Source organism: Phyllopteryx taeniolatus, chromosome 8 (genome assembly GCF_024500385.1).
Source record: "Phyllopteryx taeniolatus isolate TA_2022b chromosome 8, UOR_Ptae_1.2, whole genome shotgun sequence".
Taxonomy (NCBI): domain Eukaryota; kingdom Metazoa; phylum Chordata; class Actinopteri; order Syngnathiformes; family Syngnathidae; genus Phyllopteryx; species Phyllopteryx taeniolatus.
In genome coordinates this window covers 30837831-30860107 of record NC_084509.1, presented here as the reverse complement: position 1 = coordinate 30860107, position 22277 = coordinate 30837831, and the positions used below count along the sequence as shown (strand labels likewise).

General features: G+C 38.5%; 1 protein-coding gene across 3 annotated transcripts in view; it reads left to right on the top strand.

The window, feature by feature from the left end:
• nectin1b (nectin cell adhesion molecule 1b) overlaps positions 1 to 22277 on the top strand; it is a 220352-nt gene that overhangs the window by 132321 nt on the left and 65754 nt on the right. The gene's annotated exons all lie outside the window — the stretch shown is intronic.

The following is a 22277-nucleotide window of genomic DNA, read 5'->3' as shown; positions in this document are numbered from 1 at the left end:
GAATGCTTGTTCGTCTTTTTTTTTCCAAGATAAAAAAGAATCACTGTTAATAATTGCTTGGAAAAATATAGAAAGTGAATTATGCCTCATGTTACGGTGGTGGTGGGGGGGGGGGGGGGATGATTTAATACCCTGTTTGCTCAACTTAGAAAGACTTTTCAAATGTGTGTAATTGTTCATTGATTATGGTAATAGACCGATACCATGCATCCATTCATATTGTATATTGCTCGTCCGCATTTGGAGTTGGAGCCTGTCCCGGCTGGCTTTGGACGAGACGATGAGTCGCCACAAAGCGACGATTCACATTCACAACAATTTAGTCTTCAATGAAGCTAACATGCACGTTTCTGCCTCTCGCCTAAAGTAAGCCGGGATCCAAGATTCCCACCCTCGAACTGTGAGGCAGATGTGCTCACCGCTAGGACAGCGCGTTGCCCAATAGAGAAAATATGGGTCGGAAATATAAATTCACTGCAGTTTTTGATTCCCTAGCAAAACATAAGTTAGCACTTAGTGAAGAAACCCTTGTTTCTTGTAGTCACCAGGTTTGCACACAGCTCCGAAAGGCTTTCGGTCCACTCAATCCTTCGACTTTCCGCTTTCATCCAAGATGTGACACCACATGGCTCTGTTCACTGCCCCCCAAAGTTGCACTGCACCCCCAAAACATCGTTTCCACCTCCATGAGTGAAAGCGGGGATGGTGTTCTACTCGCATCTTTTCATCCTCCTTCGAGATGATGGCAAATAACTCAATCGAGCGCAACACTTTCCCCCTCCGAGCCTTCTTTGAGTCCTTCCGATGTTCACCGGCATACTTAAGGCCTTCAGCTCATGAGCACGCCCCCGCCGTGGACTTCGAGGCTGCTGTTTTACTTTTTGTCATGGTCACAAAGCTCCGGACCAGGCTGCAGCAGATGGTCAATTCTTTCTCCCAGCCTTTTGCTGATGGTTTTGTGACCCAGGTCTACAATCCTATCCCTGACAGCTCTTTTCGTCTCGAAACTGATTCCTAGAACAGGTGTCTGCATACACATGACCAGTCAAGATAGGGAGTGTTGGAAAATTGCTTGATGAGTTGTAGGGGATCAAATATTTATTTTCACTCAATAAAATGTTTTATTTTAAATAACTTTTATACTGGGTGTTTTTATGCATTTCGTGGTATTATGTCTATTACCATAATCTATAACATTTGAGATTTAACAGTCTTTCAAATCCAGCAGGGGATCAAGTCATTATTTTCTCCTCTGTATGCATGTTTGTGTGTTTGTGTGTACCTGTGTGTTTGTCTGTCCTCATTTGCAGTCAAGAGTTGCCGGGCGCAAAAAGCAACTCTTGTACGTTTTAGTCTGACATCGATATAAATATATAAATAGAATAAATAAGAGAGGGAAAGTATCTAGGTGGTGAATGTTTTACAGTATGTTTGATTTGATTTTATTTTTATTTTTTTACGATAAGCATGTCAAAGTTTTCAAAATGTAACAAAGCCAAGGGTGTGGTGTTTTGCTTTGGTGTCATTCTTATTTTTTTAAGACCTTTTCGAGTTAAATAGCCGCCAACTTCTTTTCCTCCTTTGACGTCCGTTTTTGCTTGATTCACATAAGAAAGCATGTTTGGTTTTGTTGTTGTTGTTGTTGTTGTTGTTGTTGTTGTTATTGTCTTATCTCCCGGTGCATTCAGTGCCTATCAGAGCCGTGATGCTCACGTCATGAGACATGTTTTTTTTTTTAAAAGTGCGAAAAAAAAAGAACACAAAAAAAAACAAAGTCTTAATCTAAGCACAACAACCCCGTGAAAGAGATTACAAACGATTGAAACGCTGTCCGAGCACAAAGTAATAAACGTCCCGCCATGGACGCTGGTTGACGTCTTTTTTAGTTGTGGTTTTTTTTTTTTTTTTTATACATTGTCTTACCATTTTGTAATAACAATTATGACTGTAACTTCATTCCATCCTACTTTTTTGTATTCGTCGCGCTGTACATAGTGTACATAAAGTTGAGAGTGTAGGTCCACCGTGTGTGCGTGCGTGTGCGTGTTAGGGTTTAAAACAAAATGGGACTGCAGCCCGCGAGACTTCAAATCAAGCCTCGACCCCCGCAGCCCCTCATACTCGGGTTTCTCACTTTACCACTAGGGGGCGCCAGTCGACGCGATCGCTTTTAATGTGCGTGTTACGTTCCGGGATATCGGTGGGGGTGGAGAGAAATTATCTGTCTGCAGCCACGTGAATGTATAATTCTGAGGGTGTTACAAATATGGAAAAAAAAAAAAAATCACTTGTTCAAAATTGTGATGACCCAGTGAAGTAACTTGTATTTGTTTTAAGCATTAAATGAGTTCAATAGTCAAACCGCTGTGTGTGTCTTGTTGTGGTGCGAGCAATTTGTTGCGTGATTGGGACCGCTATGCACTTGCCATTACCTTAGTAGCGGTGTAACGGTACGGCAAAAATCACAATAACGCAGCAAAATGCTTAACTTAAACCAGAACCCATTTAAAATGGCATTTAAAATAATAAGATGAAAATGAATATTTAAAAATGTAAATATTTTGATTTTTAGGAAAGTGCAACATCATTAGTTTGACTTCTTTTTAGGAATGTGTAACGTCTATTGTTGGACTTCCTTTTAGAGGATTGAGCTTTTTCTCATGCAAAATATTTGCCTGGGCTCAATAAAGGTTGGGCAACACTGCATGAGGGCGCCATTTGCAGTGTTGGGGTACCTAAAGTGGGCGAAGCAAAACTCGCTGCAATGTGTTGACGGGCGGGAAGAGAATGATGGCTTCCTGACACTTGTCTTTTTCCTCATCACAAATGTCAAGAAGAACGATGTCCTCCATTGTTGTGTACTACGCGGCCTCGGTGAATTTAACGGCGCCTTGCGCTTGTGTCGCCACGCTATGATGTCACGCCGTTTGCCGCGCCGACGCACACATCCAAAGACACTTCCCAAACTGTAAACCCGACCACCCGGCTAGCGCGATGATGCAAACCCCACCGCAGATAATACGCAAATGTACACCTTGCAGTCTTTATGTGGTTGAGCGAAGCCAAACATTGAAGCATGCAGTAAGTAATGCAGAGCGACCATCCAAGATTCTTCACTGCTATAAAGTGTCCGCAGGGCTCTCTTGATGCAACCTCTCTTTCCCGGCATGCAACCTCGCACACACGACATGATGTAAATCGACTATGACTGGCCTTGCAACGCAAGCACAGTTGCCAGAGTCCACACTGAAAAACGTAAATCTCCCCCCCCCCCCCCCCGCCCCCCCGCACATTCCCCTAAAAAAGTCCAAAATCGACATTCCTTCACAATAGTATCGGAAAAGCTGCAGTCTGAGCCAATCAGAAGCCTGGGTTTCACATTGTGATGTTTTTTGTTACAGTGAATAGCCACATAGGAAAGAGCAAGAGCAATAGTTTTCCGTCTCATTAGGAAAGTGCGACATCGATAATTCGACAACATATTGTTGGATACTTTTGCGCATTCATATTGTTGCGATTAAATGAACAACATGGACTGTATCTCCAAATTGCTCAGATTTCTTCTTTTTTTTTTTTTAGCCCAAGTATTTTTATAAAAATGTGTCAAAAGTCCACACAAATGAGTGTATTTAAAAAAAAAAAAATAAATACATACATTAAATGAAGTAGGAATAAAAATAGACAAGTTTTTTGGGGGTTTGTTTTAATACAAATTTGGAGAGGAATGCTTTTTGTCATCAACTATGAAATGTTTGAAGCACAAAACCGATTTTAATATCCACACAAATTAGTGCATTTACAAAACAATATAGAAATTTATCGAGGATTTTTTGTCATTTTTGTTTTTAGCGCAAACATTACTTGAGTCAATGTTCAGACAATATTTTTTAAAACATATTACATTGAAAAAGTAAACTTAAATGCCATTTTAAACAAATAATTCCAATTTTAAAAATCACAATATACAACCATGAAAAGTATCCAAATGTATCAAATAATTGGCACAATAATCATTTTCTTTTGAAAGGTAAATTACATTTTCTAATGCTTTTTAACACATCAAATACTCAACAACACTTTTTAAAATGAGAAACTATTGAGATGCACGCTTTATTTTTGATATTTACATATGAATCTAGATGTAATATCTCTAAATATTTAGCAATTTGTGTTGACACAACTATTACTTGTGTATTTATGATTATTTTTTTTCCGGTATAAGCTTTTTAATTGCTCCTCCAAAATACTCCAAAGTGCTTTTATAAATGCGTCTCGTCTCGACGCGTCTCATAAATCAATGTGAAGAATCCCAGCACGTTGCTGATTAAAGCAAGTATGCAATTCATAAAGGAGGGTGTCGCTCGGCTTCTATTGATTCGGCGCCAAAATCACAAGTTGCTATCGCTACTTTAATGACGAGCCAAGTGGAGTGAAAGAGTGGGAGAAGCCTTTGCAGCTGCCGCCGTCCATTTGCTTAAAAAGAGGCCTTTGATAGCGCGGCAGGAAGACTTAGCTTAGCTTTTAGCATGCACCGCCATCCTGCTTCCTCCTGCATTTTTTGGGGGTGTGTCTTTTTAAGCACAAATAATTTCGACAAAAGTCAACAATATTCACACAAATGAGCGTGTTTAAAGAAAATATATTCAATTAAAAAAATAAAGAAAGATTAGATTGACTAAGGGAATAAAGTAAAAGTTGTTTAATACAAATTTGGATTGCAAGAAAAAAAATAATGATTTGGCATCATAATAAATAACTAAAACTACTTGTGTTATTGAAGGATTTTTTCAAGTACAGTATCTTAAATTAAAAAACTATTATTCCATTTATAACATAAAAGATCGGCAATGTCCACACAAATGGATGCATTTTTAAAAATAAAATATTTGATGAAATTAAGGGGCAGGGGAAAGATTTGGGAAATCAATGCTTCTCATAATTGACTGAAAATATTTCAGCACAAAAAATGACCTGAACAAATTGTATTTATTTATGTTTTTAAATACAATTGTCTTCGTATATAAATATCAATTTTCAAAAGTGACAAAAATGATCCTCACGAATAAGCTTTCTTCTCTCCGCAACATGAATTTGTCATCGTAACGTTATGACTTCTATGTCGAAAATAGGCAACTTTTTAATTGTTGTGGCATTCAGGTGTACACGTGGTAATTACGTTTAATTGGCACGACAATTATGTGGAGGTCCTTGGAAAATCTTCTCCCCAGAAATGTATTAAAGGCAGTGAAGAGGGAAAAAAAAAAAACAGATCTGATGATCTGATGATTGTTTTTTTGTTTTTGTTTTTTTTCAGCGTTTCATACTCCGGTTTAACGGCGCTAATAAGTTGAGTCAGGACGTCGTAACGCGGCGCCGAGAGCTAATGAGTTTTCTTCACACTTCTCTCGTGAATGGCATTGATTTGAATTTCTTCCATTAGCCCCCCGTGCGACTTTTATCGGCCGCGTCGGCTCGCTTAAATAAACACTGATTGGGGCGCCAAAATTGCCAACGGTAGCTTATCACTGTCAAGTGTACTCGCGTGAACAAATCAATGGAGGCGCCTTTACTCACTCATTATCCATTATTCATTTTTATAGACCTGTTCAAGGAAAACAACTTTTGGAGATTCAATCCACAGGTTGAAAGTAACAATGTGAAAGTGTTTGATTGGGAATAACCTTCAAAATGATGAGACTGTCTTGTAACAAGTAGAATAGCAACTTGTTGCCACGGCAACCCCTTGATTACACACGGTAGTTGACTCGACCATTCCAGTTCCCAAAGTGTGCAAAACAGAATTAAATGTGCGTAATGTTAAACTGCCTTCATTTTAAAAAATTCCCCCCCCCCCCCAAGTACAGTATTTAAGTAGAGTTCTGTTATATTTAAGTTGTTAGTAAAATATGTTTTTATTTACCCTTATATCAATTATCTTTTTGAAATTTCACTGGATGTAGTGGTGTGTGTTTTTTTTTTCATTTTTGTGTCATGGACCACGGCACCCAAACAGAGTATTTGTTTGTAAACAATTTCAAATGAGTGATTTTAATGGAAGTTTTAAATGAAGTCATATTCTTATGAGAATAAATTAACTTTTTAGAGGGAAAAAAAGAGTAATCTTATGACAATAAAGGTGAAATTTCTGAGAATAAAATGGTCATTTCACATGAATAAAGTCCTTTTTTATTATTGAGAAATAATCTGAATTTTAGGGGGGAATAAAGACATTTTCTACAGGGAAAAAAATTGTATGATCAAAGTCGTATTTTATGGAGGACAAATGTCAACAAAAAGTCATTTTCTTTAGACAAAAGTTGTAATCTTAAAAGAATCAAGTCATCCAGTAATCCAATGAACATAAAAGAACATTTTAGGGAAAAGAATGTTATGAGGATGAAGTCACTTTGAAGATATTTAAAAAAAGGCATAATCTTATGTCAATAAAAACTCATTTTTGGAAAAAAACAAAATGTCATTTTACCAGAATAAAGTCCTTTTAAGTGAGACAAAAAACTGAATGTTGGGAGAAAAAAAAAGATTTTCACCAGGTAGTCATAATCATGCAAGAATCAAATTGTATTTTATTGGGGCAAAAAAAACATCATATACGTAGCGTGTATACAGTAAATATGAATTTTATCAGAATAAAATCTTTTTTTTTTTTTTTTTTTTAGAATAAAAAACGTCATAATATTCAGAACATAAATATCTGCATTAATATTACATTAAGATGTGGGCTGTCGAGGCCTATTTTTCCCCACAAACTTTATGACATCGGGGAGCCCTTGACAAAAATTACAATAATAACACATCATTTAGTCAACAAAACCATATGCATAAAATAATATTCTTCTGCTGGGAGGTCACAGAGTTTTCTTCCAGTCGCGGTGAATGCGACGCTCAAACGCGAGTGGACATTTGGTCAGCAATCACCGACAGCGCGAATGAATGAATCAACCTGCTGAGAAATGGAAAGCGCTCGCCGATCGATGAGCTGCACAAATGCTTTTCGTTTAACAAAGAATGCTTTTGCTCTTCTAGTTAAAAAAAAAAAAAAAAAGTTACAAAGGGCCCAACTTTATTCTTTTATAACATTTCAATTCTACGGCCGTTGTCTTCATTTCCAATTCACTTTCCAATTTCTTTCCCATTAGGCAGATTGTTTCCCGCCTTTGTTTGCATTTGTGTAACACGTGTGGCGCGTATCGATTGGTTGTAGTGTCGCCTAGTGTTTGCCTCATTTTTATGGTCCACTATATACACACACACCAACCATTTTATTTACACGCCATGGCTAGTAAATTGTTACTTTTCCGCTATTGTTCACACACGGGCGTCAAAGAATTAACTGCCTGTGCCCCGTTAGACTTCTATTGCTAACCAAAGCAGCAGCACCTACCGAGGCACGTGAAGTGTCTTTCTGATCAATGGAAATGTGCAGGCCCACTTACGGCCTGACCTAAGCAGGCCCCCCTGTTTTTTGTTTTACGGTTCGGGTTCCAGTAGACTTTGACAATACGAACTACTCGGGGATCAAATTTGACGCGTTTTGACACTTGTCAGCAATAAAGATTTTCTTTCACTCTAAAAGTTCCCTTAAGTGATCCAATGTTGGAAAAATATATGCCTGTGCATGAATAAAAACTATTCTATTTGAATTATAACCTCATATAGTCTTGTTTTAGTGCAAGGATTAAAAAAAAGCCGACCTTGTTCCCGTTGCTCTTTGATATTTATTTTATCACTTTGCCGCGAGACAAAACAATATGTCTTGGGTTTTGGAGGGCGCCCATTGCATGAGGCAGATGATAACTATGATAACAGTATATAGGCCAATTCATACTTACGCCACACTTACTTTCCTGCCTAGATGCAGCAGCCAGTCATATTGCAGCGGGGGCTCGTCCTGCCTCGAACTACATAAGGATTCGCATTGCATTCAAATAGCCATTGCTTAAAGGGTTATAACAGAGCCATACATGTACTAATCATTAGCCTTAAGCTAAAAGTGTTTTCAATACACAATGCTTATTTCTCTTTGGTTTTATGTTTATTTTGACAGTAAACGCAGTGTGTCAACAAACAGCTTGCAACTTCTTTTTTTTTTTTTTTTACAAATTCTGTCCGTCACTGCCACCCCACAGCGCTCATGTCTCAAGTTTGCCCTGGCGAGTCAAAGCAAAAAAAAAAAAAAAAAAAAATAATGTTTTTTTAAAAAAATCGTCTGAACGTTGTATCTTGAAAATCTCATAAATCGATTCATTTGTATCTCAAGACACCACTGCATATTTCTATTGGACAGTGGTGACAGTATACAAGTCCTGGAGGACATGGTAACATTTTTAAAGAGTCCCTTCAAGCTGTCAACACATGATGACTGTGAAAATATTCAATGGAAAGATGCAGGATACGTGTGTATGATGAGCAAAAAAAAACATACGTTCATCGTCATATTTCAAAGAGCAGGTGGGATTTCGATAAGAGAACGAGGACCCTCAGCACTCGCGTGTGCGGTGATGCACAATTAAGCAAATCTCACACGTTTAATTAGCTACGAGGAGTCTCACTCACTGACATTTCTCAGTTTATCAGTTGGCTCTGGCGCGCATACTTCACTTTGAAATGTGATAAAAGAACACCTGCAGACACGAACTAATAACTAACTTCATGTTTTAGGAATATTAGCATGAAACACGTTGACAACTTCTGGTCGGCAGTCATTTTACTCACACGATTTAAAAGACTGACATGACTTTGAATTTATTCAAGAATACACTTCTTTCATTGTACACATATGGTCCTAATTCTTCTGCACTTGCAGTGATTAACGGCTTTCCTGAAAATAGTATTACATGTATTTATTTACCTGCAGATGATACCGGGCACCTATTAGAGGAAAGGTTTAGCATATTTTTAGCTATTTCATGAAAATATTGTCGTTGCTCGACTTACAATTGACCCAATTTACAAATGTATTTGTATTTATTTATTTTTTTATACAAGATGTCGCTGGGACAATTAATTTGCGATGACAGCAAATTTCACAACAAACAGCAGTTTGGCAATCTTTTTTTTTTTTTTTTTTATCACCACTCCCAGTTGAAGTTTACTTTCAATCCAAACATAAAACAAAGAGAATTACAAGCTGTGTATTGAAAACAAACACACAAATGTTTCTTATACAATAGTATATTAGCTTAATGCTAACACACAATGCAAACCACCATAAAGGGGCTAACGCAAATAGCATCAATGTTGCAGTGTTATAACTCTTTAAGCAACGGGTATTTTAACGCAAACGGACAATATAACAATACTCATAGGCATATATTATTTATCATCTACCAAAAACGACGACTACCACTGCAGCTTACTGACCAGTTGTGACCGTCTTCTTGGTGTATGTCCATATATTTGGATTATACTTCCTGCTGGTAGCCAAGGCGTGCACACCTGAAGGATCCACACAATGAATTCAACAGCACTGTTTAATTCTTTACATTCTCTATAATTTTGTAATAACTGTATGTTTTAGTACAATACTGTCGAGGGCTATTTTTCTTCTCAAAAAACTTTGGGGTCAGCTGACGAGACGAAAGCCTTTAATCTTACAAAGAAAGCGACAGTTTGCAATAACACACTTTCGGAAAACTGACTCCGATGAAACCAAGGTTGAATGTTTTGGCCATAGGGCAAGTTTGGCGCAAACACAACACTGCTCATCACCAAAAGAACAACTGATCTACAGAGAAGCATGGCGGTGGCAGCTGTTTTTTTGTTTTTTTGGACCTGATGGACCTGGGGCCTTAGTCAAAATGAAAGGAATTATGAACCGTTCCAATTAGCAGTCAGTGCTAGCACTAAATAATCAGGCCTCTGCTAGAAAGCATAACAAAAGAACAGGAAAAGACTACTAGAACAGATGAACTGTATTTGGGGTTAATCAGGGGCACTTTGAATGGTGGCAGGTGTGTGCTGACTCCCATTTGAGATGAGTTGGAATGGGATTGGGTAATTCTCAACAGAGCCAGGTCCCAGTTAGAGGGTGGGCAGACTTATGCAACCACATCATTTCAGTTTTTTTTTTTTGCTTACCCTCTCAAAAATCCGTTTTTAATTGTACAGTAAAACTAGAACAAAGACATTTAAACAATGAAATGTAAATGTGTTAATCATATATCATCGCATTCTACTGTCACATAATGACAAAGAGTGCAAATTGAGCGGTATAAATATAGCTATTACAATAACCAGTGTGCAAAATGCTAATGACATAAGACGACCTGAGACTTGAAAGGCGTGAGGTCTGTAAAGAAAAAAAGCTCTCACTGAATTAAGACAACAAACAAAAACAACAACAACAACCTCTTGCTATGATAATGATGTGCTGTTAAAGCTCATTCACTGCCATTGACGGCTGTTCAATTCAAATATCCATGGTAACACGGAGGACTGGCAGTCAATGAGTACTTTCAGTTTTGCGCCAAAGAAAACTTGTATTGCAATTTGGAAATGGCGTGCAGTAAATGTGATTGATTTAGGACTAGCTTTACATTACTTATTTGTAAACAAATCATTGACGGCGCAGTGAATGTGAGTACCGTATTTTCGAGCTTTTGCCTTCGAGGGGATTTCCTAAACAATGCACAGGGCGCGCGCACGCGGAGTTATTTTAATCACACGTTGCCGCAGCTCTTACATATTGATTTGTGATTTAATTGGTGTAAAAATAAAACCCAAAGATTAAGAGTCACACGCGCGAACTTGAATGTTTGCGTCGATCGAATGCAACAATAGCGATGACCGTCGGCGTGCTTCACACGCTCGTTTAAATGGGATTAAGATTATATAAAACCGTGTGAACATGGGCTGTTTAAACATTATTCATTAAATAAACATGGATATATTTTCTGTGTGCCCCTTTTTTTTTTACTGGTGTCTTTTTTACAAAGGCTTCTTATGCACTATATTGAATATTTTATTTAGTTTAATTTGTGATATTTGATCGAGTTCAGCTAATTTTCATTATTTTAATTCTAATGTTATGATTTGATTTATAAAGCTATATAAATGATGCATATTTTTTATTTGTTTTTGTTTTTATTAACTTCAAAAGACATTGGATATAATCAATCAATCATTCATATTTTAAATTCGAATAATCCTCAGGTGATTATTAATGTTTTAGTAAGCCCATATTTTGTCAAAATAATTATTTAATATGTAAATATAACATTTAATTTGATAAATTCAATACAAAATTGCAGTTGATTTTATTGCACAGTATTTGAGCTAAATTGATTTTGTTTTTAGTATGCATTTATTTCTGTTTTTATTAATGTTATAATTTTAATACATTTACATAAAGGAAGATATTTGAATAATTTAAATTACTCATTAAATTAATATCTTTTTTTTTTTTTAATTATGATGATAAGTATATTATTTTTTCTTTTCAAGAAAGAGAAATATTTAAAAAAGATTATGAATGACGACACATCATAGTACATATAGAATACGTACTGTATACAGTATGTCATATACAGTATATATGATATTGAATTAACAAGAATAACTTTAGACTTCTCAACACAAAATCATCTTTTGTAAAAACGGTAATTACACAAAATATATAGTACGCAATAAGATCATATTATTATCATTATACGGGCTATTTTTTTTCCAAGGAAATCCACACTTTTTAATAAAAAAATTATGCAATGTGGCTGTGACTTTTTTCTGGCTTCTGATTAGCTTCAATGTCTTTTGGCATTGATGAAACTTAATAGGATGACTCAGCCGGCCTTTCGCTTCATGACCTCAGTCCGCATTAAAACGTCACGTTTGAAACCCGCTTGAAATTGCAGGAAGCGCTCCGACACTCTCGAACACTGCCGACTCACTGCGGCCAGCTGCATCATTCCCAGAGGACGGCAGGAAGCCATTTTCTGTCGCGCTTCTCCTCACTCGGGTCGCGGGCGTGCTGGAGCCTAGCCCAGCTGTCATCGGGCAGGAGGCGGGGTACACCCTCAACTGGTTGCCAGCCAATCGCAGAGCACATAGAAGCAAACAACCATTCGTACTCACAGTCACACCTACGGGCAATTTAGAGTCTCCAATGAATGCATGTTTTTGGGATGTGGGAGGAAAGCGGAGTGCCCGGAGAAAAGCCACGCAGGCACGGGGAGAACATGCAAACTCCACACAGGCGGGGCCGGGGATTGAACCCGGATCCTCAGAACTGTGAGGCTGACGCTCTAACCGGTCGCCCACCGTGCCGCCATAATGGAAATAAATAATTTTTAAAAAGTATTTATTCATATCTGGTTTTAATTTGTCTTCATTTATCTCATGGGAATTAGGTGAATTGATTTGTTGTTGCTCAAACATAAATAACATCGAAAAATGAAAGTGAAATATGATTGTATTTAATAAAATAATGTAATATATTAATATATAAACAACAATAATATATAGATGAAATAGATGTATGCAAATTATAAATGAATAAAACCATTTTAGTACACTTTATTAGTATTTATATTCTATTATCTAATTGTGAATTTGGAGTTGTAAAAATACAATTAAAAATGAAAAGGAAGTATTTTATTTAATAAAATAAATATTTGAAATAAGTGTATAATAATATAAATATATGAAAATATAAACTATTAAAATGTATCAATATCTGTATTTTCTAATTAAGTAATTAGTTATTAATTATAAGTAAATTAGTTATTAAAAATAACAAGGTAATGTAAAATTACATAATAAAATATTTTGTACTTTATATGTACATATGTAAACAATATAAAGCATTTTTTATTTAGAAAATGTGAATGAAGGATTATTTTATATGAAAAAATTTAATATTTTAATATATGAAATAAATAGACAATGTATGTTTGTATGTAAATGTATATACATGTAAGTAATTTTTAAATTAAATCAATTATTGAAACAATAGCAATTGTTGTTTTATTTGATTCATAGAAAATATTTTGTATTCATGTTAATTGTATTAATTCATTAATCCAATTTAAAAATGAGAATGGATTATTATTTCTAGATTTAAATAATATTATAATGTACAATTAAGAAATCTATCGATGTGGATGCCGAACAAAACAAAGTTGCCACACTTTTATTTCGGTTATTTTTTTGTGCTGTTTGAGTTTGACATCACAAAAGCCCCAATAAGTCACGGAAAAAGCCCCCTCACCCCCCCCCCCCCCCCCCCCCCCCTCCCAAAAAAAAGCCTTTACAAGGGTAAAAGTAATCCGTTCTGATATTAAATTAACAATATGTTTGTTATTGTCGCTAGCTACGGAGATCTGTTGCAAACATTTTCGCCTAATTTGCTTGCTATTGTCCATTAATGAATACGTTTATGTTGCGACGAAACAGCACGGCCTTAAAAAGTGTAACTTCAATGTGACCAAAAAAACTTTTGCTCCTTTCCGAGCACAACAGTCATTGTCAAGTACTGTACTACTTACCTGATGTTGTTGTTGTTGTTGTTGTTGTTGTTTTTTTCAATTTCTGCTCTCCTCTGGCAATCAAAGCCAGGAACGTATTTGCATAATTGAATGTGGGAGGGCCAAGAGTGATGTTTATTTATGCCTCCTTGAGGATGCTAGCAGTCATTTTATTTGGCGGCGACCTTTAACGTCTTTGCTGATTACTTTTCCCACCAACTTGTTGATCTTTATTTATAACCTGCTGAATATTCCGCTCGGCTCGGCTTCGCTTGCCATTCAGCCTCCCGCTGCGTTCAATCAATTGACTTGATTTACATGGTTTAAAAAAAAATAATAATCATAATAAAAGGACATTGTACAAATTGTAGTTACATGTTACATGTTTTCCTCATAAAATGAAAACGTTTATGAGTCAAGCGAGCGGGTAGCAACAGGTGTCGAAAGTGAAACCTGATACACGAGCTTTGTTGTTGTTATTGTCGGAAGTTTTGTTCGAAGTGGAAAGTGTGCGGCGGCCGCACGCCTTGAGACAAGAATGTTGCATCCGCAAGAAAAAAAGCCTCCGAGGGGCCATGCTAAATGTTTGGGGGGGAAAATATGACGTTAAAGTGCCATTCAGTCGCAGTAGTGTTGTTGCTGTTGTTGTTTGTCCACAGTTTTTAATAATCATAATAATAATATTGAAGGATTTTGTTACAATTAAAACTAAAATTATCAACTTGAAAAATAGCATTATAACTTTATACGGGCGGCACGGTGGCACGACCGGTTAGAGCGTCAGCCTCACAGTTCTGAGGACCCGGGTTCAATCCCCGGCCCCGCCTGTGTGGAGTTTGCATGTTCTCCCCGTGCCTGCGTGGGGGGCTTTTCTCCGGGCACTCCGCTTTCCTCCCACATCCCAAAAACATGCATTCATTGGAGACTCTAAATTGACTGTGAGTGCGAATGGTTGTTTGTTTCTATGTGCCCTGCGATTGGCTGGCAACCAGTTGAGGACGTACCCCGCCTCCTGCCCGATGACAGCTGGGCTAGGCTCCGGCACGCCCGCGACCCGCGTGAGGAGAAGCGGCTCAGAAAATGGATGGATGGATAAACTTTATATGTATGCTTCCTCAAATTCCCAAATGTATATTTTCAAAATGGTTCAAGGGTTAATAATATTAGTAATGAAGATGAATGAACATACAATTAAACATTACAAATATTTTCATGAACGCAAACATTTTGGTCTCAATAGGATGGGGGGGGGGAAGGATTTTGAAATAACATTTCCATTCATGTACTGTGCTGTAACATTGCTTTTATTTCTATTTGTATCTTGAAAAAAGAAGATAAACTCAGAGCTGCTCCATGCATATATAATAAGATATATAATATGTATATTTGCGGGTTATGCGGGTGGTGGCTGGCTGCGGCGAAGCTGCGGGGGCTCACACACAAACAGCCGCAGGGTACAAACAAAGTGTGGCTCCAGAGCAAATGAGCTCATCATGTTCGTGTTCCTCATTGAAGATGAGCTCAGCAGCGTCCGTCAGCACGTCGACATCTTGCCACCGGACTCGGAACGTCATTTACAATCAACGCATAATGGACGCAGAGAACACCGCCTGGCTCCATGTGGAAACTGGGGCTGTTCAACGTCAATGTCAAGCGTGTTGGTGTCCAGGAGGTCCACATGACTTGTTTGCTCATTTCTAATTAAAGTTGTTTCCTATGGGATGGAACAGGAATAGGAAATATTTTGTTCCTGGAACAGACATTTATTAACACTTTAACTACCCCCAAACCATTTTCTCTTTTTTTTTTTTTTTTTTTTAATGCAGATACAAAATTAGCATTTTATCATTATATATTATTACGTAATTAATAATTAAATACATTAAGTCCTATTTTGCTTCCTTGGTGAGGGACAGTAATGACGTTCTCGTTTTATATCTGTGACGACAGACAGTTGCAATATTTTCTCATTTAACTTCTGTGATGATTTTACGGCCTTTTCTCATTTTTCCATTTTACAGGAATTCTGCGATGTTCATAAGACATTTTCTAGCTTTTTAAATTGAACTTATGCGAAAAAGGGGGCGTATTTTCCTGTTTTAATTCGATGATGATCGTACAATAGCTTTGCATTTTCCCTGAAGAAGATCACCAGTCATGACATTTTCTCATTTTCCGTTTATTCCTGTGACAATCGTACGACATTCTTTCCATTTTATTTCTGTGACAATCGACAGTTACAAAAAGTAACTTCTGCGATTATGGACACTTATGACATTTTCTTGTTTTTTAGCTTCATTTCTGCGATTATGGAGTTATGATTTTCGTTTTATGTGACGATTTTCTGATTTTACTTTGGTGATTGTCGTGTGATATTTCCTCATTTTATTTCCGCAAAGATGGACAGTTGGGAAGTTTTGTTTTACTTCTGTGATAATAGACAGTTACGACATTTTCTCATTTTATAGTTTCACTTCTGTAATGATGGACAGTTGCATGTTCTTATTTTATAGCTTTATTTCTGTGATAGTAGACAGTTATGACATTTTCTCATTTTATAGTTTCACTTCTGTAATGATGGACAGTTACATGTTCTTATTTTATCGTTTTACTTCTGTGATAATGGACAGTTACGACATTTTCTCATTTTATAGTTTCACTTCTGTAATGATGGACAGTTGCATGTTCTTATTTTATAGCTTTATTTCTGTGATAGTAGACAGTTATGACATTTTCTCATTTTATAGTTTCACTTCTGTAATGATGGACAGTTGCATGTTCTTATTTTATAGCTTTATTTCTGTGATAATACACAGTTACGACATTTTCTCATTTTATAGTTTCACTTCTGTAATGATGGACAGTTGCGTGTTCTTATTTTATAGCTTTATTTCTGTGATAGTAGACAGTTATGACATGTTCTCATTTTATAGTTTCACTTCTGTAATGATGGACAGTTGCATGTTCTTATTTTATAGCTTTATTTCTGTGATAATACACAGTTACGACATTTTCTCATTTTATAGTTTTACTTCTGTAATGATGAACAGTTATGATATACTCTCATTTTACTTCTCTGTGATGGACAATTATGACACTTTCTCATTTTATTTCTTTGCCAGTAGACGGTTACGACATTTTCTCACTTTACCTCTGCAATTATGGACATTTATGTCATTTTCTTGTTTGTTAGCTTCTCCTCTGTGATGACGGACACTTCCGACATTTTCTCGGTTTACTCATCTTTCCCCCTCTGCAACGGAGTAAATAAATGCCGCCTGGTTGTGGAAATAATTGTCATAGTTGAGGTGATTGGGCGTAGCTCCTAATTGAACTGCTTTTTCATCAGGTCTTTTAGTTTGGTGGTGGCGGGAGTTTCTCGCCGCCTTAGCCTCATTCTGTCATCTCGTTTCAAGCCACAATGAACACACGCTCCTTTTCTTGTCGGTCCCGACGTCCGACACAACTCATCGGCGGCGAGAGGATTGAAGTGGAGGCTCTTGTTTTGTTCGGGGTGCCTCCTTCGGGGAGCGGCCATCAATCAGGTGATCCATTGTGCTCACCGGGAAAACCTTTTTCTCTATTCAGTTCGCATTGCTTTTGAGCGTATCGCAGGGTACATTATAATCCAAAGGCCCCGAGCGCGGCGGCGAAAAGGCGCAAAGGCCACACGCTTTGTTGCCGTTTTGCGTGTCAAGACGAGGCCGCTAATGACGTTTGTGCTCCCGACATCTCTTGATGCACTCATTCCATCCCAACTGAATGGAAAAGCATCACAGGATTTTAGTGGGGATTTTTATTCCAACAATATTCTAACCGCTAGAGGCGGTGCTTCAAAGGCTGGACGATCCCGCTAGCGCGCGCACAGGTCGGGATTGCGATAACAACAAAGTCACATGTGACCTCCCGGTGCCGCCCCTTAGCATATACTGTATAAGCGCGTGGAAGCGGAAACAATTAGTTTCAGCCAGTTGTATATAGGAATTGTTTGATTTTGCAGGGTTAGCCAATGCAACATCAAACGCTCTCATGATAGGCAGTCATCTAGTAGGCGGGTCTCCATTTTTATCTAAACGCTGCTTGTCGGGTGGTTTGTGTTTGAACTCCTTAACTTTTCTTTCAAAAACGAAACAAATAGCACATTATTTTGAAAATTCTGATGTTGTATGCCGAGTCCGAGTTGAAGTCAAAGTCAAGTCTAGTCTCGTGGATACCAAATCAAAGTCTTTCATAAGTTTTAGCCAAGTCCTCGACTCGGTGACTCGAATCTGACTCGAGTCAAGTCCTGGGACCCAAGCACGCTACCTCTGCTATACGTGCCCTGCGATTGGCTGGCAACAAGTCCAGGAAATACCCCGCCTCTCGCCCAAAGTCAGCGTGGCTCGCATCCCGCTCGCCCGTGATCCCTGATTAGGATCATCAAAATATAAAATGGATGGCTGGACTATTTACGTAAACCGCAAACCGCATCAGCCTTTCAAAAGGCGCCGTGTTGATCTGAACTGTAATGAAGCGCTGGGCGGTTCAAGCTGACTGATCGGCCCGAGTGCCGCCGGAGCGGAACCGGCAGGAAAAACAACCGAACGGCGAGTTGATGCTGATCGATGAGCTTGTTGTTTTCGTTTTGGTTCAAAGCGTAAATGAGGAAGGAGTAGTTTGTACGTCTTCATTTGCTCGCCGCGTGTCCGTCAACGCTCAGCCGTCGGCTCGAAAAGACAAACAAGCCTTGCGGATGGGAGGGAAAACTAAAGCGAAGTGTAAACGTTGTTGCTTTCTTTTCAGGAGAATAAATAATATTATCACGAGTGAGGCTGCACAAAAGAATCTCGCTGACTACGGGTGTCAAAGCTTGTTTCTCAATGGCGGGTGCAGCTAATGGCGCATGTGCAGACGCTGACTTTGTTTGGAAAAGCTCAACTCGCGTGGCCGTCATGGCGGCGGCGGCGGCGGCGGCTATTTGTCATCGATGGAAACGCGCCGCACTTTTGGTGGAATAATACATGCCTTTCAAATAATAACACAAAGCCAACTACAAACTAACCATGACTCTAAACTTTATCCTAACCCTTACCTAAACCCTAACTACAGTTTTAAAGTTCACTTTCATTTGTATTTAATTTTTAAACGTACTTTACCTCCATTTTGATTTATCATTTTTATTTAACTAACTTAACTATAGCTTTGTGATTAGCAAAAACACTATATTTTTAATATATAATTGTCTTTTTCACCTAGTGATTTTTACTAATAAAATTTGTGATTATTTCAGTGTATTTAAATTTACATCTTTGTGTATAAGAAAATATATCTTTGATTTAAATATACTTTGGTATATTTATATATACTCATTTGATTTCTGTGTATAATTTTGTTTAACAAATTATTTTTTAGTTTACAAATCCTAACTGTAGCTATAATGTTCATTTTAATTTAATTTTCATTTTAAAATGATTGATTTCATGAAATGAAAATGTATTTCTTAATTTCCTTTTTGTTTAATTTAATATTGTTTAGCTAAAACACAATGGCACTTGATGATTTTATTTTTGAACAATTTTTATAAAAATGTTGCTTATTTCACAGTATTTAATTTGACATCTTTGTGAATACCAAATATGTAATTAATTGACATATAATACTTTTACCGCAAATGTTTATTATTTTGTTGAAGACAATTATTTGATTTCAAATTTTGACTCGGCATACTTTTCGAAAAGACCCCCCGCCCCGCTCCTTTCTGCCCCGGGTAGGCCTCACATGACCACCCCCTCCTGTGGATCCGTTGTGTCAGCTGTGCGATGTGAGTGATGACAAGCTTCCTGCAGATGTCTAATGACTGGTGACGGGAGAAGCAGCGGAAAATGGAAGCTGCGTTATTAATTTCCTTTCATTCAGATCCTATCGCAAATGAGGAGCCGTTTTTTTTGGCAACGCAATAAAATATAATCGGATGACGCGAAATGGCGGAATAGCTGCACAGGCTTTGGCGGAGTGACCGTCATCTGACCCTGCTGACGCAACCTGAGGTCACTGTTCATAACGCGTTTGATCCGCGGTTCTCCAACTGTGCTCCCCAGATCCCTGGTTGATACAGTGGCTGCTAATAAAACACTACAAAAAGATAATAAAGATTAGCGGTAATAGAAACAGTAGAAATGTCCCACTGCCTGTCTGCTAGCATCAGCTATTACCCTGCAAGGCTTTGACTAAAGCCTGGAAGGCATCCAGTTGAGCTCTGTGTGGTTGTAGTTTGCAGTGGTAGATCATACGCAGATCTGTTTCTCATATTGTAAAGTAAGCGAACCAAAAATATTACAGACAGTTGTCAGTATAATGCAATACAGTTGTACTGTACACATCTCTTTCCACTCGGTTTTTCCCAGTTCTTTTTCCTGCTTCCTGACATGACAAACCCTAAAACCCCAAACCGTAACCCTGTCCTTACAAATTGTACCTTCAGTATGTTATGCGCTGTTTTGACCTACAGCAATTGCTTTCATATACCTGCATGAAATGACACACAGTCCAGTATCAGTGCTGCATATTAAAAAGCAATTTCTCCAACCTCCAGTTTTGCCTCACATATTCTTCAAAATCAAAATATCTCAAGATAGCTCCTCGTGTTCATTTAGATGAGTTGCATTTGGCTCGACTGACGAGCGCCCTCTCGTTAGAATGACAATGTCACTTTGAAACGCCACGGATGCGACTCCACAGACGCTCCATTACTCGTTTTGTTGTTGACCGATGCTGTTAATTTTGATATTCTGGGACTGGTGTTGTGCATTTGAGTCTCAATCTGTGACATTTCACAAGTAAGGAGCACTGAGTAGAGACAAAGATCGCAAGTTAGCAATCGCGCTAGACTGATAGGTCTTTCAAACTAACTTTTTATGAACAAAGGCCTATCATTTGCATATTCTGTGTTTGAGTCAGTCTGTTTGTACTATTTGACAAGAAGGAGCCGTGAAGACGTACACTGAAAGTTAGCGTCTCGCTAGCCTGACGGGACTCGCAGACCGTCTTTTTGTAAACCAAAAGACTTGGCTTTTATTGTTCTGGGACTGCTGTCAAACATTTGCGTCCAACTCTGTGCTGTTTGGCAAGAAGGAATGCTGACTGAAGACTGCAAGTGAGCTTCACGCCGCTTGATTAAAAAGCAATTACTCCAACCTTCAGTTTTTTTTCGCTCCCACATATTGTTCAAAATCAAGAGAGTTGGGAGACGGGTAGCTCCTCGCGTTAATGTAGATGAGTTGCTTTTGGCTCAGCTGACAAATAAGCTAATTACGGCGCCTCCTCACAGAACGACGACATCAACCGGCCTGAAATTGAAACGTCGTCCAACCGACTCCAAAGACGACGGTGCGTTCCCATTCATTGCCATTCATTGCCATTCATTGCCATTGCCTCGTGCTTTACTTTGATTAAGGGTGTCGCGTCTCCTTTTGGAGCGAGCGGAGATAAAGACTCGACTTCTCCCCGATGGCCCCGAGGGACTCGGAAAGGGAAAGAAATGATTAGGCTCATGTGCCACTCAATTACGAGATCCCTGAAAGCAATCTCTTCTCAGGATGCAATTATCCAGGACGGATGGCAGTCGGGCCGGCCCCGCCGGTGGAACTTTTAAATCTAAGCCCGCTTAATAGATCGCATGTGTCTGTATGCTGCTACCTTCCTCTTCCGATGCCCACAAAAAGTTGGAACACAAAGAGTCGGAGCGACTTTTTCGTAACGTTTCATAGCAAGCCGTAAACAAACTTATTTTGGTGCTTTCCTAACTTCTAACTTTCCGTGAGCTTGATTGGACTCTGGCAAAGCCGGTGTTGACCAACCTTTTGTGAACAAAGGCCCATGAGTTACATCTTCGGTGGTGCATTTAAGTCTATCTGTTTAGACTGCAAGTTAGCTTCTCACCGGGGCGATAGAACGTTCAGTCCAACCTTTTGTGAACAAAAGTCTCTGCTTTGCATCTTCTGTAACTGGTGTGGTGCATATGAGTCCATTTATCTGTGATGTTTGACAAGAAGGACCACTGAGGGAAGACTGCAGGGTCTTCGGGTCTCCCTAGCTTCACATCGCAATCTTAGACCAACTTTTTGTAAACAAGGACTTTGTCATTCGCTGACGGATGTTGTGAATTTGAGTTCATCTCTTTCTGGCAATAAGTTTGACAAAGACCACCGAGTAAAGGCATCGACTGTAAGTTAGCATCTCGCTAGCTTCATAGGACCATGAGACCAACTTTTTGTGAACAAAAAGTTGTATTTTCTGTGACTGTTGTGGTGCATTTCAGTCCATCTGTTTGACAACAAGGAGCACCGAGTGAAGATGTAGACAAAAGATTGGTCTGTAGCTTTTTGTCACTATGGATTTGGAATTATTCCAAATGTACCTGATATCAACGGGAAGTTCTGTTGTGAAAGTCGACCAAATAGCACTTCAGGAGTCGTCTTTGACGGCGGGATTCAAACGAAAGGCGACGTACTCCATAATTTCCATCTGCTCTGCTCTTATTGAGATGAAAACTTTGTTGTACATTTCTTTCTCTCGCTCCCATTTGATTCCAAACCACCTCCAAAATGAGTCTGTTGTTTTTAGTCTTCTCTGGCCACGCTCCCGGCTCTTTATGGGAAGCTTTAACAGCGCCTCACCGGATCGGGTTTCCACCCATTTCCTCCCCACCCCCTCCTCAAAATCTCTCCGGGCCTGACCGCCTGGCAAAGCGCTCACGATTCCGAGGCCAGAGGAGGGGGCCGGTGTGACCACAGTTTGGAATTTCTTCTTCTTCTGTTT